General features: G+C 42.4%; 1 pseudogene; it reads left to right on the top strand.

The window, feature by feature from the left end:
* LOC115845075 (ras-related protein R-Ras2 pseudogene) overlaps positions 1–17,391 on the top strand; it is a 572,608-nt pseudogene that overhangs the window by 263,460 nt on the left and 291,757 nt on the right.

Here is a 17,391-nt window from a genome sequence, read left to right as displayed (position 1 = left end):
GTAAGCAGCGCTCAGAGAAAAGGAAAGCCTGTCTTGGGTGTGTTAGTGAGGGGGGCACTGTGTTCCATGGGTTATCCCAGCTCCATTTCCTCCTGGGCCCGCTATGGAAGGGCCCACTCCACCCCCAGCTGGATTTAGTTTTGGGCAGGTGACTCAGCAGGCAGGAGACATTGCACCTTCATGCTCTGACTTGGAGCCCCCAGAGCTTGGTGTGGGTTCCATGATTGTGCCTTGAGTTGCAGGGCACAGCTATAGTCAGGCTTCTCAAGCTGCAATTTCTATCATCTGTCCTTCTGTCTACCAAGTACAACACTGAGACAATTCCTCATCCCTCAATCCCTTCATCCCTCCATCCCTTCATCCCTCCATCCTTCCCTCCATCCCTCCATCCTTCCCTCCATCCCTCCATCCTTCCCTCCATCCCTCTATCCTTCCTTCCATCCCTCCATCCTTCCCTCCATCCCTCCATCTATCCAGCATTTACTGGGCATCTGCACTGTGCCTGGCACTGTGGAAGATGATGAAGGTCCACGGATGAGGAAGACACAGCACTGCTGTCAAGAATCTCAGGGTTAGTGAATGTGATTGACAATGAACAAATATTGGTTGGTTAGTGGAATATCATCTGGTGAGACAAGAATGATCACAGTTAGGAACAGGATATGTTGAGGTTCTGAATTTTACAGCAGTAACCCTGGATAGAGGAGGTGGAGAAGGCACACCTCTAAGGATTTTCCTGAGTTTATTGGATGCCCTGGGGCAGTTGGCTCAGCTCAGGGACTGTCTGCTTTGGGAGGGACCCAGTGGGGACTGGGAGGTTGGGGCTTGGCAGCATCTCCTGAGTGGAGGTCTATTGTCACCCCTCTTCCCACCCTAAAGAGAATGTTGGGGAGTAACAGCAGAGGGTGGTTCTCCTGTGTCTCATTACCCCAAGCTTCCCTTTCAGAGAAAAAGCCTGGAGACCCATCCATCTCATTTTATTACTTTGGAAGGAGAGAAGCCACAAGTGTAGGGATGATGGCAGAGGCTGCTTTCAGGGTTATATTTAGAGATCAGCTCCTACATTCAAATGGAATCCTAAGCAGGCTTTCAGGTGGGTGGAGCAATTGCTTGGCTGGGAAGTCTTCCTTTGGATACTGGAAACAGCTACCTAAACCTTGGTCGAGGAGGATCTTTGGTTTATCAGCAGGAGGAAACCCTAGAAGGTATACTTTGTGAGCTTAAATAAGCCCCCAGCCTCCACTCCAGCTGGAGCAGATTAAAATTTGTGGACCCTTGGCATTTTCTGAGGAAATAGAATATTTTTTTTCTCCCCAAAAGATAGGTCTTTGGTTTTGTTATGAGGCAGTAAGATCTGAAAATAGAGACAGACCTAAAATTCATTTTGATTGAAGACAAACTTGGTTCGATGCCTGTTTGCAATGAACTTAGATAATTTTGCTTCATTATACAGTGTATTATGTTTGCATTGGGGGGTTCTGAAAATAAGTTACTTGCTTGAAGATATGACTAAGATACCACTTATCATCGTGGTTTGGGCTAGTTGCATTTCTCATGAGGATAGAAATATGAAATGAGGATGGATATGAAATGAGAGGCCAAGAAAGATGAGAGCCTTCACTTCCATTTTCCTTTGCAAGGAGCTCCAGAATAACCTACGTCCCTTTTCCCCTTCTATCTGTTACTTGGGACCATCTTCCTCTTTGGCCTAAACACTTTCAGCTCATACAGCCCCATTGCCCACCCCCTCATTAACACCTTCGTCGATTAGCACCATGCAGAAAAGTTGAATAACATGTTATTCATGTGCGGTGCTCTTCTTGTCGTGGCAGAGATTCTGCAGGAGAATACACAGAGAGGGAAATGCTTCCTGAGATCCACCGTATCATTTAGTTAATAGCCTCAGCCAGGGATCTTGCAGCCCAATACTCCTTCCTTGAAGTCATCCTTGGGAGAGTTTCTGGTTACTGTACCCTAAAAGCGATTTTGCTGTCCACTTGAGCCCCTAATATACTCTCCATTCTGTTAAGCTGAATTTGGACAATAGATATCAAGAACCAAAGATGATACAAAAGCCAGATATTTCTGGTGCATAGCTGGCTACAAATACCTTGCCTCTCCCCACATCCTTACTTCCTGTTTTCCTTCTGATCAATTTGTCAGAATTCATCTGCTGTTCCGTGATGGAGCTAACACTGCCAGTACCATTTCTTCCACATTGAATTATTTATTCATTAAGCAAACATTTAATCCCGTGCTGCCTGTGTATGGGATACAAAGAAGGCAGACCTGGTTCTGTTTTCAAGAAGCTTCCAGTCTAGTGGGAATACAGATGTACAGAACTAGTCTGTCTTACAGGGGCTGATGTAGATGCACATATTGTGTGGGAACTTGGAGTAAAGCCACTGTGAGTTGCCCAGGGGAGCTGAGGAAGTTTCTCGGTGGAAATGACTCTGAGGAGTGAGGGACGATTAGGGATTTTCTAGGAAGATAAGAGTGGAGACAGCATTCTAGCAGAAAGAACAGCATGTACAAAGGCTCAGTGCCATGAAAGAGGATGGTAGTTTCTGGGACTGGTGAGTAGCCCCATGTGGCTGGAGCCTAGTTTCCATGGGGTAAATGGCACAAGGGGTTTGTCCTCTAGGCCCAAGAAGATCCCCATAGGCTTACTTAGGAAGATCTATTTGCTCCCATGGGTGATGGGAAGCTGTTGAGGAATTTTGAAGAGGAATGACAGGGGCAGATTTTGATGTGATCTCAACAATAGGATATAGTCTGATGAGAGGAGAACTGACATCCTCCTATAGCTCTTTAGTGGATGCTATAGTGTGTCCTCCAATCCTAGACACTTGTCCCCCCAGCTGTTGGGAGTATTGCCTGCTGATGTCTCAAAACTGAGCCCGTCCCAGAAAACTGGCTGAAGAGAGCTGCTTGCCCAAGATGCGAGGGCATATAAAGGCTTAGCTCCAGCTGGGACAACTCTGAAGGGCCATCCCAACTCTGGAGTGCCCTGTGGGAACCACTGACGCCCTTGTAGTAACTGTATCACAGCTCAACTCATCCTTTTGCCTAATTCTGCTTGCTTTACTCCCTCACTGGTGGTATTCCCAAGAGCCCTGTCCAGTAAGCCGCCTACAGACAAATCTCCATCTCAGAGTTTATTTTGTGGGGACCTCAACCCCGCAACAGTCTTCCGCAGTCTGGAGAGTTGGTGGCCTGATGCTCCTTTCTTGAGTCACCTTTACTCCTTAAAGTCTTCATGGCAAAAGAACAGTGGTTGGGTCTCTTGAACACCCTGTTTTGCAAGGTTTCTGATTCTCATTGGACACCAAAGTCTTTCTCTAAGCACTTCTGAAGACTGTGAGGGAGAGCAGAGATGACCCTTCCCGGGCCAGCCCTTCTCTCCAGTGTGAGGGAAGAACATATTTAGGTTCTTCCCATACATAAAGGGGAACCTTCGCTGCAGTGACCAATTGGATCTATGGTTTTGTGGGATTCTACTGGGAAATTATGACATGGTCTATTTGCTCAGCATCTGTCTCTGCTCTTAACGAATTCAAAGAGAATCTCTGACTTAACATTTACAAAAGGTCATAGAACTTAAAAAATAGGTAATAGAGAGAGACCTTCAAGATGGCGGAGGAGTAAGACGTGAAGATCACCTTCCTCCCCACAGATACATCAGAAATACATCTACATGTGGAACAACTCCTACAGAACACCTACAGAACGCTGGCAAAAGACCTGACTTCCCAAAAGATATATATATATATTTCTATTTCTCTTTTTGTGAGTGTGTATGTGTATGCTTCTTTGTGTGATTTTGTCTGTATAGCTTTACTTTTACCATTTGTCCTAGGGTTCTGTCTGAACGTTTATTTTTAGTATAGTTTTTAGCACTTGTTATCACTGGTGGATTTGTTTTTTGGTTTGGTTGCTCTCTTCTTCCTTTCTTTTCTTTTTATTACTTTTTAATTCTTTTTACTTTAATAACTTTAAAATTTTCTTTCTTTCTTTCTTTCTTTCTTTCTTTCTTTCTCTCTCTCTCTTTCTCTCTCTCTCTCTCCCTCCCTCCCTCCCTCCCTTCCTTCCTCCCTTCCTCCCTCCCTTCCTTCTTTCTTCATCCCTTTTCTTCTGAGCTGTGTGACTGACAGGTGTCAGGGCTGAGCCTCTGAGGTGGGACAGCCGAGCTAAGGACGTTGGTCCACCAGAGACCTCCTGGCTCCAAGTAATATCAAATGGCAAAAGCTCTCACAGAGATCTCCATCTCAACACTAAGATCCAGCTCCGCTCAACAACCAGCAAGCTACGGTGCTGGACACCCTATGCCAAACAACTAGCAAGACAGGAACACAACCCCGCCCATTAGCAGAGAGGCTGCCTAAAATCATAATAAGATCACCCAAAAACACACCACTGGATGTGGTCCTGCCCACCAGAAAGACAAGATCCAGCCTCATACAGCAGAACACAGGCACCAGTCCCCTACACCAGGAAGCCTACACAACCCACTGAACAAACCTTACCCACTGGGGGCAGACACCAAAAACAACGGGAACTACAAACCTGATGCCTGTGAAAGGAGACCCTAAACACAGTAAGTTAAGCAAAATGAGAGGACAGAGAAATACGCAGCAGATGAAAGAGCAAGGTAAAAACCCACCAGACCAAACAAATGAAGAGGAAATAGGCAGTCTACCTGAAAAAGAATTCAGAGTAATGATAGTAAAAATGATCCAAAATCTTGAAAATAGAATGAAGAAAATACAGGAAACATTTAACAAGGACCTAGAAGAACTAAAGAGCAAACAAACAATGATGAACAACACAGTAAATGAAATGAAAAATTCTCTAGAAGGAATCAATAGCAGGATAACTGAGGCAGAAGAACAGATAAGTGACCTGGAAGATAAAATAATGGAAATAACTGCCACAGAGCCAAATAAAGAAAAAAGAATGAAAAGAATGGTGGACAGTCTTAGAGACCTCTGGGATAACATTAAACACACCAACATTCGAATTATAGGGGTCCCAGAAGAAGAAGAGAAAAAGACAGGGACCGAGAAAATATTTGAAGAGATTATAGTTGAAGACTTCCCTAAGACGGGGAAGGAAATAGTCAATCAAGTCCAGAAAGCACAGAGACTCCCATACAGGATAAATCCAAGGAGAAACACGCCAAGACACATATTAATCAAACTATCAAAAATTAAATACAAAGAAAAAATATTAAAAGCAGCAAGGGAAACCAACAAATAACATACAAGGGAATCCGCATAAGGTTAACAGCTGATCTTTCAGCAGAAACTCTGCAAGCCAGAAGGGAGGGGCAGGACATATTTAAAGTGGTGAAAGGGAAAACCCTGCAACCAAGATTACTCTACCCAGCAAGGATCTCATTCAGATTCAATGGAGAAATTAAAAGCTTTACAGACAAGCAAAAGCTAAAAGAATTCAGCACCACCAATCCAGCTTTACAACAAATGCTAAAGGAACTTCTCTAGGCAGGAAACACAAGAGAAGGAAAAGACCTACAATAACAACCCCAAAACAATTAAGAAAATGGTAATAGGAACGTACATATTGATAACTACCTTAAATGTAAATGGATTAAATGCTCCAACCAAAAGACATAGACTGGCTGAATGGATACAAAAACAAGACCCATATATATGCTGTCTACAAGAGACCCATTTCAGACCTAGGGACATATACAGACTGAAAGTGAGGGGATGGAAAAAGGTATTCCATGTAAATGGAAATCAAAAGAAAGGTGGAGTAGCAGTTCTCATATCAGACAGAATAGACTTTAAAATAAAGACTCTTACAAGAGACAAAGAAGGACAGTACATAATGATCAAGGGATTGATCCAAGAAGAAGATAAAACAACTGTAAATATTTATGCACCCAACATAAGAGCACCTCAATACATAAGGCAAATGCTAACAGCCATAAAAGGGGAATCGACAGTAACACAATCATAGTGGGGGTCTTTAACAGCCCACTTTCACCAATGGACAGATCATCCAAAATGAAAATAGGGAAACACAAACTTTGAATGATACATTACACAGGAAGGACTTAATTAATATTTATAGGACTTTCCATCCCAAAACAACAGAATACACTTTCTTCTCAAGTGCTCATGGAACATTCTCCAGGATAGATCATATCTTGGGTCAAAATCAACCCTTGGTAAATTTAAGAAAATTGAAATTGTATCAAGTAACTTTTCCGACCACAATGCTATGAGACTAGATATCAAATACAGGAAAAATTCCTTAAAAAACACAAACACATGGAGGCTAAAGAATACACTACTAAATAACCAAGACATCACTGAAGAAATCAAAGAGGAAATCAAAAACTACCTAGAAACAAATGACAATGAAAACACGATGACCCAAAACCTATGGGATGCAGCAAAAGCAGTTCTAAGAAGGAAGTTTATAGCAATACAATCCTACCTCAAGAAACCAGAAACATCTCAAATAAACAACCTAACTTTACACCTAAACCAATTAGAGAAAGAAGAACAAAAAAACCCTGAAGTTAGCAGAAGGAAAGAAATCATAAAGATCAGATAAAAAATAAATGAAAAAGAAGGAAACAATAGCAAAGATCACAAAACTAAAAGCTGGTTCTTTGAGAAAATAAAAAAAATTGATAAACCATTAGCCAGACTAATCAAGAAAGAAAGGGAGAAGACTCAATAGAATTAGAAATGAAAAAGGAGAAGTAACAACTGACACTGCAGAAATACAAAGTATTATGAGAGATTACTATAAGCAACTATATGCCAATAAAATGGACAACCTGGCAGAAATGGACAAATTCTTAGAAAAGCACAACCTTCTGAGACTGAACCAGGAAGAAATAGAAAATATAAACAGTCAAATCACAAGCACTGAAATTGAAACTGTGATTAAAAATCTTTCAACAAACAAAAGTCCAGGGCCAGATGGCTTCACAGGTGAATTCTAGCAAACATTTAGAGAAGAGCTAACACCTATCCTTCTCAAACTCTTCCAAAATATAGCAGAGGGAGGAACACTCCCAAACTCACTCTATGAGGTCACCATCACCCTGATACCAGCCAGACAAAGATGTCACAAAGGAAACTACAGGCCAATATCACTGATGAACATAGATGCAAAAATCCTCAACAAAATACTAGCAAACAGGATCCAACAGCACATTAAAAGGATCATATACCATGATCAAGTGGGGTTTATCCCAGGGATGCAAGGATTCTTCAATATACGCAAATCATTCAATGCGATAAACCATATTAACAAATTGAAGGAGAAAAACCAATGCTTATCTCAATAGATGCAGAAAAAGCTTTCGACAAAATCCAACACCCATTTATGATAAAAAGCCATCCAGAAAGTAGGCATACAGGGAACTTACCTCAACATAATAAAGGCCATATATGACAAACCCACAGCCAACATCGTTCTCAATGGTGAAAAACTGAAACCATTTCCTCTAACATCAGGAACAAGACAAGGTTGTCCACTCTCACCACTATTATTCAACATAGTTTTGGAAGTTTCAGCCACAGCAATCAGAGAAGAAAAAGAAATAAAAGAATCCAAATAGGAAAAGAAGAAGTAAAGCTGTCACTATTTGCAGATGACATGATACTATACATAGAGAATCCTAAAGATGCTACCAGAAAACTACTAGAGCTAATCAATGAATTTGGTAAAGTAGCAGGATACAAAATAAAAATGATACAAACAGATGGAGAGATATACCATGTTCTTGGATTGGAAGAATCAACATTGTGAAAATGTCTATACTACTCAAAGCAATCTACAGATTCAATGCAATCCCTATCAAACTACCACTGGCATTTTTTACAGAACTAGAACAAAAAACTTCACAATTTGTATGGAAACACAAAGGACCCTGAAAAGCCAAAGCAAACTTGAGAAAGAAAAACAGAGCTGGAGGAGTCAGGCTCCCTGACTTCAGACTATGCTACAAAGCTACAGTAATCAAGACAGTATGGTACTGGCACAAAAACAGAAATACAGATCAATGGAACAGGATAGAATGCCCAGAGATAAACCCATGCACATATGGTCACCTTATCTTTGACAAAGGAGGCAAGAATATACAATGGAGAAAAGACAGCCTCTTCAATAAGTGGTGCTGGGAAAACTGGACAGCTACATATAAAAGAATGAAATTAGAACACTCCCTCACACCATACACAAAAATAAACTTAAAATGGATTAAAGACCTAAATGTAAGGCCAGACACTATCAAACTCTTAGAGGAAAACATAGGCAGAACACTCTATGACATAAATTACAGCAAGATCCTTTTTGACCTATCTCCTAGAGAAACGGAAATAAAACCAAATATAAACAAATGGGACCTAATGAAACTTAAAAGTGTTTGCACAGCAAAGAAACCATAAACAAGACGAAAAGACAACTCTCAGAATGGAAGAAAATATTTGCAAATGAAGCAAGTGACAAAGGATTAATCTCCAAAATTTACAAGCAGCCCATGCAGCTCAATATCAAAGAAACAACCCAATCCAAAAATGGGCAGAAGACCTAAATAGACATTTGTCCAAAGAAGATATACAGATTGCCAGCAAACACATGAAAGGATGTTCAACATCACTAATCATTAGAGAACTGCAAATCAAAACTACAATGATGTATTACCTCCCACTGGTCAGAATAGCCATCATCAAAATATCTACAAACAATAAATGCTGGAGAGGGTGTGGAGAAATCAGAACCCTCTTGCACTCTTGGTGGTTATGTAAATTGATACAGTCACTATGGAGAACAGTATGGATGTTCCTTAAAAGACTAAAAATAGAACTGCCAAATGACCCAGCAATCCCACTACTGGGCATGTGCCCTGAGAAAACCATAATTCAAAAAGAGTCATGTACTGCAATGTTCATTGCAGCTCTATTTACACTAGCCAGGACATGGAAGCAACCTAAGTGTCCATCGACAGATGAATGGATAAAGAAGATGTGGAACATATATACAATGGAATATCACTCAGCCATAAAAAGAAACAAAACTGAGTTATTTATAGTGAGGTGGATGGACCTAGAGTCTGTCATACCTAGTGAAGTAAGTCAGAAAGAGAAAAACAAATACTGTATGCTAACACATATATATGGAATGTAAAAAAAAAAAAAAAAATGGTTCTGAAGAACTTAGGGGCAGGATAGGAATAAAGCCACAGACACAGAGAATGGACTTGAGGTCACGGGGAGGGGCAAGGTTAAGCTGGGACGAAGTGAGAGAGTGGCATGGGCATATATACACTACCAAATGTAGAATGGATGGCCAGTGGGAAGCAGCCACATAGCACAGGGAGATCAGCTCGGTGCTTTGTGACCACCTAGAGGGGTGGGATAGGGAGGGTGGGAGGGAGACGCAAGAGGGAGGGGATATGGGGATATATGTATATGTATAGCTGATTCACTTTGTTATAAAGCAGAAACTAACACATCATTGTAAAGCAATTATACTCCAATAAAGTTGTTAAAAAATAAGTAAATAAAAAAACATAAAAAATAGGTAATAAACACATAGAGTGCAAAGTTCATAGAGAAGAAAGTTTAAAAATATTTTTAGAATAAGTAATAAATGCATATCTCAAAATATCCATAAGGTATAAAAGCATGGAAGGTAAGTATGCTAATACTTTTTCCTTCCCCTAATCCTTTCGGTATTTTCCTTTCTTCCCATCCCTATCCCCCACCCAAACAACCACTGAGACTAGTTTCTTAACAGTTTGTAAAGGCAAAAATTTGTCTCTTCCATCCTTTCTGGTGAAGTGATCTCCATCGACAAGGCCTCAGTGTGTAATGGCTGGGAATCATGTGTATTGTATAATTGAACTATTCTATTTCTCAGGCTGTAGCTAATTTATAGATTTTCTGTGTCAGAGAGGTCATTAAAAATGCCTATTTTGAGAAGCCTTTCCTAATTTCCCTCAGGAGATCTTTGCCCACCTTGAGAGGCTAAGCCTTTGTATTTCCATCTTAAGACATACTTTCCTTTTTAATGTTAAACATAGCTTTTACTTTTTTAATTATAAAATCATATTTTGTATTAGGAAATGTAGATAAGCCATCCTATTACCACCACCATCGAAAGATAAACACCTATACTTTGCTGTATATACTTCTAGAGAATTCTCATACAGTTTTATACATAATCTTTTAAAAAGTGATATCACACTATACTAACAATTTTTCAGCTTATTCTACCTTAGTATACACTATGTATTTTTCCATTTCTGGAAATCATTCCAACATTTATGTTAGAGCAACCTGGCTGCTGTTGTAAAGAGACCCCATCATGCGATGGGCGCATACAGAAGTTTCAGCCTTGCTTTTGTACCAGTCCTGAGCATGACTAGGCCATGGGGGCAGCTTTCCTCCAAGTGAGCAACCAGAAACCCAGGCTGTCTGAGGCTCTGCCATCTTTAACACTTGACTTCTAGGGTTTGGTGATCTTGCCATTCCAACCAGCCAGGAGGAAAGAGCATGTAGGATCTCACAGATGCAGCACTGGAAATGGTGTATTTTATTTCCATCCACTTTTTATTGAGCAGGACTCAGGCACGTGGCCACACCTAATAGTAGAGGAAGTCGGGAAGTGTATCTAGCTGTGTATCTGGGAATAAGAGGAGAAATTTGGGCGAAAGCCTAGCAGTCTCTGTCACGTATTTATTACTATAGCTTGTCTGTGGTCTTGCCTGTGCCTGGAAAGCTGAATCCATGTCCGATTCATGCCCACAACACTTTTTACAATAACTGGCACATAGCTGTCACTGCTCTGTAGATATCTGCTGAATGAATGAGTGGAAACTAACTAATTCTATTGTCCAGGATGAATGAGAATCTGTTCCTTTTCTTAAGGGGTAAACAAGAGACACTTCTCAGATCATGAAGGAAATGTGGAGTAGAAACTTGGCATCTGAGAAGGAAAAACTTTTTAAGGAAAAGACAGGGTCCTTAGCCTGGACTAGGAATACAGGTGAAGGGAATATAACCTTCCCAGGAGCTAAGAAGGCTTCTGAAGAGAAATAGTCTGGACTTGCACTGTAAGGGAACTGCATGATTTCTTTCCAAAGCTGGATAAGGCAGATCTCTCTCTAACCTTTATGGGTCTGAACTGTAATTCTTGATGTGTATGTAGTCTGTATCTTCATGACACGCTTACATTTATAGAAAAGAAGTTTTTTTCTTGGTAGTGTTGTTCCTGAGAAGACAGGTCTGAAGGTGCTGTGTTGAGGGCTCATTCTGAGAAATAGGAAAGGCGCTGCAGTGGAGGAAATGCCACAGGCTCTCAGGGGACTGGCAGTCCGGAGGGCAAGTGGTGAGGACAGGTGGTATCCTGGCATTGCTGGGAGACGGCAGGATCAGGACCTTCCCTGATAAAACAAATGTCTGTTTTCCTACACATTAGGTGATGCTGATAGGGATTCTGGGCAGCAGGTGGGGGCAGGAGAGGCTATGCCAGTTCTCCACGTGCCTTCTGCCCAGGAGAGCCTGGAAGGTCTGTACTGTTTTGTTCCCCTTCTGCCAACCCCCAAAGCGTAGTGACTGGTGCCAAGGCAGCTGGCGAAGGAGGCTGAAGCCAGGCCCAGAATTCCCTTCTCACTCCAAGCCTGGGTTTTACTGTAATGTCAGGAGCCAGTGAGCTCGGTCCATGAGCTCCTCATTCTGACTTGGCCAGCCCTGCTCTCCACCTTTCATTTGGGAGATCATTAGGGAATAGTTGATTTCTCACCATACAGTCTGATCCCCACCCCGGTGTACTTACTCTTGGAAACTACCTACAGATTTGGGGCTTGCTTTCCTCTTCTCTGTAAGAGGGTAGCAGGAAGAATGCCCCCCATGGATTCTCATGGCCATGGCTGTCCTGTTATGGGGCCAAGTGGCCATTGGCTCTCTTCCACACTTGGCCTGGTTGGGGAGTGGACTGAGGGCTTTTGGGCATCCTGAACACTTTTTTCTTTTTTTTTCTGCAGGATTAGGCACAACCTACTGGGACACACAGGGCTCTGGAGGAAGGAGGAGGAATAATGCTCAGCCCCTGCCCCACTGTGCCTTCAGAAGCTGGTGACCAGCCAGCCAACATTTCGAGGCAGGCACACATCCTTTGGGATTTATGAATCCAACTTCTTGCCTCCTGCAAAGCGAAAGGGGATGATTGGGCCAGGTAATTTTATTAATGGATAGACCTTCTGGTCATTTAACATTTTACAACTTACATGAAAATCAGCTTAACGTGTTGAAGGGTACTTGCTTGTTGAATGGAATTTTTTTTTTTTTTTTTTGCGGTACGCGGGCCTCTCACTGCTGTGGCCTCTCCCGTTGCAGAGCACAGGCTCCGGACGCGCAGGCTCAGCGGCCATGGCTCACGGGCCCAGCCGCTCTGCGGCATGTGGGATCTTCCCGGACTGGGGCACGAACCCGTGTCCCCTGCATCGGCAGGCGGACTCTCAACCACTGCGCCACCAGGGAAGCCCTGAATGGAATTTTTAAATGGTGCGGCAGTTACTTTGGCTTCAGTAAAAGCTTGGAATGAATGAAGTCAAGAGTATATATAGTTTCCTTTCAGTATCCCGAGTGGCACATGTAGTTATTAAGATTTAAAGCATTTTGGCCTTTAGATCATAAAATTCTTAGAGCTAAGGGGGAGAGGGTGGAGATGAAGGGACAAAGGAAAGGAAGGGTAAGGGTAAGAGGAGTCTTGTAAATGTTCTTAGCTGATAAATAATGCTATTTTATAGGGCACTTGTCCATCTGAAACCTCCGAGCTCTTAGTGGGATTATACCATCAGTCCTCACACTGTCCCCTCTAGGAGATAAGAGAGGCAAATGGCAATGGATATGAAATACGAAAGAAGAGGTTCTGAGGAGGGGCTATCAGTTGTTTGCTATAATGTCACCAGGAAGTTTCTACACCATGAGTGTAGGGCCAGGTGTCCCAACCCCTGTTAGAATGCTTAGACTGCTCACATGGCTGTGCCCTGAGCTAAGTAAAGGATGAAGGTCACCATCTTGCTTTATGATCCACTGGGGGTGAGGGGAGGGCACTATTAAAGAACATGAAAAATCATTTAGGGTAGAAGTAGAAGCAGGCTCTTGGGATGGTTCAAATGATAGGTTTAACTGCCTCCAGTTTAATTATGAAGTTATTTGTTTGGATGTGGCTACCATTTGAGTGCCACAAAAAGCAACCGAGAGCGCAAAAGTATTTACTCTAAAAAAATTCAGTGGAAAAGAAATGCAGCGCGGTGGGCTGGGGAAGGGACTATCATAACATTTCTTCTAACCCCTCCCCCAGCACTTACTCCCCACCCAATGAATCTCGTTAGTTGGTATATAAGGGGGAAATTGTAATTTAGTCATGGTTGAATGTATCCCATTTCCTTTTGATATTTAGAGACTCTTTTTTTTTCATAATTATGCTTTTGTGACGAGGGAGGTATTGGGATTCTCTGGGGTTTGAGAAGATCTTTGCTTTATCCTGAAAGCACTTGTCTATTCCCTCTGTGCAGTGGTTTCTAATCCTGCCTAGGATGGAGAGATACAAAATGGGCTTCCAATTTCATGGTTGAAGTGAGAAGAGATAATATCAGCTCAGTTCCCTGCATAAAAATTATTTCTAATACAAATCTTCTAGAAGTTTGCCTTTGTGGCTGCAACACGGTCAGGAGGATAAGCTTGTGTATGTGCGTGTATGTAGTTTTCATTCATATATATTTATAAATAGATCATGGGGAGAAATTCTTAAATAACTCAAGAATTAAGCAGGATGCTCTGTGTTATCAATGTGAGTGTGCAAGGTGATTCCTTTTAAGCGTTTTGTAGCATCCCTTGAGACAGAATCATGGCAAGTGTCAGGTGTATCAGCCCTTGATGGGAGCAGTATTTCAGACACCTCTAGCAGCAGTTATTTCAAACAATCGTCCCTGTATAGGCTCTGCACATTGATCTTTGGCATTTGCTGGGCTGTAATATCAAAGGAGCTGAGAGAGGAAAGGGTTAAGGAAAATAAATGGGGTCTGATGTGAACATCTTTCCTCCTTTTCAGCTTTTTAGAAGATAAATGTTTTAGATTTCAATCTGCGGTTCCCAGCAGCTCTCTGGGAACACTGCAGTCGGCCCACAAAAATCGCTACTGCTGAGCCAACCCTAGATAATGCCTCTCAGCAGGGATGACATAATGTGCTAAAAGAAGACTATGATGTAATGCCCATCTCAGAAGTCAGAGCCAATTTCCGTTACAAAGCCTTGGAGTGTAGCAGGAGGTAATGAGCTAGCATAAATTGTGCAGCTTGGAAAACTTTTAGGTCTGATGTTCTGATCTGCATGTTTAAAGGCAGAAGAAAAAAAGGAAATAGAATTCCTAGATCTGCTGGGCTTAAGAGTATCTGCTCAGCAAGGAGCTCTGCCCCCTTCCAACTTGGACAGACTGGTGCCCCAGGCTGCCCAGATCACCTTGGCCCACGGGGGAGGTCGTTGTCTGGGTCCGTCATCTGCAGCAAGGTGGTGATGTAATGTGTAAGACTAAATTTGTTTGCAGATGATGCTTGAGAAGCGGGTATGGTGTTTGAAGGAGATCGTGCCTTCCCTGGCATGTGGGGGTAACCAGGTTGGAAATGCCTAGGAGGAGGTCGAGGGAGGGGGTAAGGAACGTTGAAGAAAGTCAGAATGACCTTGAAAACTGTGTTAGGTGCAGCCTGCCCTGGTTTGGAGAAGTACGCGTGTGGGGTACCTGAAGCTCCCAGGTAACCTCCGCAGCCTCACCTTAATGATGTATCCCGATGTATCTCCTGGGGTGTAGCCTGCCTGGCAGCCAGGGTCCAGCTCTTCGTTGTGTTTCATACAAATGTTGAAAACAGCCGTAAATTCATCTAAGCAGTGACCTAGAGTCTCATAGGATATGGAAAGGAAAGCAGGATCTTTGATTTAAAGGGCGTTCTATCCCATTCCCACTACAGTTTTCTCTTGGTTCATTCTTTCCTTCATTTTATTTTTAATGGCTCTGAGTGCTTGCATGAGGAACACATTTCCATTTTGTTTGCCTTCCGTGGTTTCTGTGGCTTACTCCTCACTGGGGGGCTTGATCCTGTTACCTGCCCTGCACACCATCAACTCCCTCTGGATGGAAGGACAGTAGTTTTGTGTGCCTTCTTGTTGCAGATCAGGCCACCGGTGCCACAGAGCTGGTGACAGCATTGGCAGAGAATTGCTGGCTTCACAAACTGAAGGCTGTGTCTTTAAGTACGGAATGAACGTCAGGAGCAGATGAAATTTTTCTGGTATAAGAAAATAAAATAAAACGGAAAATATAACATAGAGGTTAAAGAAGAAATGCTCCTGTGACATGCCAACTGAAATGGGCATTGCTTTCTAGACCTTTCTGTGAAATGCCAGCAAGTCTTTTAAGTGTATTCTTCCCTGTTGAAAGGAGAGTCGCCATCTCAGCCACTGGTGGTCATTTGCAGGTGGATCACAGGTCAGATATCAATACTATTAATGATAATTTTTATCCAGTGTTTTTCAGTGTACAGCAGATGCTGTCCTCAACTCCTTGCATTAACTGTCTTGTTTAATTCTTACCAGAATCCACCCTGTGGGGTAGGCCCACTTAGTAATTATCACATCCATTTTACAAAGGAGGAAACTGAGGCTCAGAGGGTTTAAATAACTCACCAGGTTCCCAGCTAGTACGTGGCCCAGCTGGCACTAGCATCCCTCTTATCCTAGGACGCTGCAGGAGACATGCTTAACCACTGTGGAGCACTAGTGTACAGATGACACCAGGTTTAGGTAGAGATGGTTCCTGTCTTCAAGGTGAGGTATTCCACAGGGCAAATGAATGCCTTCATTGATATTTGCACAAAGCAAAGGATTGTTATCTTTTCTTTTTGTATCTGCATCACTTGGCCCAGTGCTGGGTATGTACCACGTGCTCATTAAATATTTGCTAAGGTGGGCAGTGGGGGTTGCAGAAGAAAGAGTGCGTGAAAGAATAAAATCCAAATCAGATAGAGAGTGCTCTGAAAATGACAAGGAGTCAGGTTGCTTCTAGTTTATCAGTGAAGACTGCTTGCAAAAGATGGTCTACAATGTGTCTACATTAGCAGCTAAATAAAGTGAAAGGGCTCTTATTATTTGTCCCCAAATACTTTAGCATCTGACTAGGTGATTGAGTCTGCTCAGTGAATACGTGGTAGAAAAATGTTATGCACAGATTGCATTTGTATTAATAGAGGCCCCTCCATAGGCAAGTTCTTACCAGTTCAACAATGTCAGTTTTTAAAAGGAATCTCTGACATACAAATGAATGGGGACAGGAGCATAGTTTGACTATAGGAAGGACATGGTAAAGCAGAATTACTGATTTGGATAGTCTCCTGTATTTTCAACAGCCGTGGGTCCACCACTATATAGTTATTGTATTTACACAACAGAACAGAGATTATGAGACCTTCTCCCTCTTCTTTAGTCTGAGATATGTGACATCCGGTGTTTGTTTATTCTCATCTTTCTAAACCATAAAAAGACATAGAAGGGGCAATACAATTAAAAAAAAATCTCGCAAATATCCTCAACCTACAGCAAGCAAAATCATTCAGTCAACAAACATTGGGCAATGGTGAGACCATCTCAGTGGTAGGTTCAAAATCTCATGCTTTCAAGTATCTATTTGGCATGCAGGAATTTTGTTTCCACCACAGAAACCCTAGGAAATGCTCCTTCGACCCTCACACCAAATTATTCCTGCCCTGTCTGCGTCCTTAATGCCTAGTGAACCTGCCTCCTTTCTGTTCTCACAGCGAGTGCTCTTTACCTCTCATTTAGATCACCATAAGACGCTGATCCTTCCTCCAGTGGCTGTCACTCCAATTCATTATGGCCCAAGTAATCTGCCTAAAGGCCAGTCCTCTGAAAAATTTTCAGTGTCTGTCTATCACCTAGAGAACTGAGACCAACCTTTCTATCTCATTCTTTTAGATACTCTGCAATTTGGCTTCCACCAAAACTCTCCAGCTGTATATCCCTTCATTTATCTATCGTACGCTTTAGCCAAACTGGCCTACTTGTTGTCTCCCAACAAGTAGGGAGTGTGCCTTTGTGCAATTTCCTTTTTTCCAGGAAGGCCATTCCTCAGTGCCCTCTCACTGTTTAAGTCTTTTCTGTCCTTCAAGCCCCAGCTCAAGAGGCCGCATCTTTGATGAAGATTTCTTGTCTCCTGCCTCCTGGAAATGACTTCCTCTTTCTCTGGGCTCCCGTAATATTCAGGTCGAATCTCTCAGGGATCCTATCTGATTCCTCCCTGTGTTATTATTGTTAGTGCGACATGTCACAA

The sequence above is a fragment of the Globicephala melas genome, chromosome 3 (genome assembly GCF_963455315.2).
Source record: "Globicephala melas chromosome 3, mGloMel1.2, whole genome shotgun sequence".
NCBI lineage: Eukaryota > Metazoa > Chordata > Mammalia > Artiodactyla > Delphinidae > Globicephala > Globicephala melas.
Note: the sequence above shows the minus strand (reverse complement) of the source record. Positions and strands in the feature narration are given on the sequence as shown.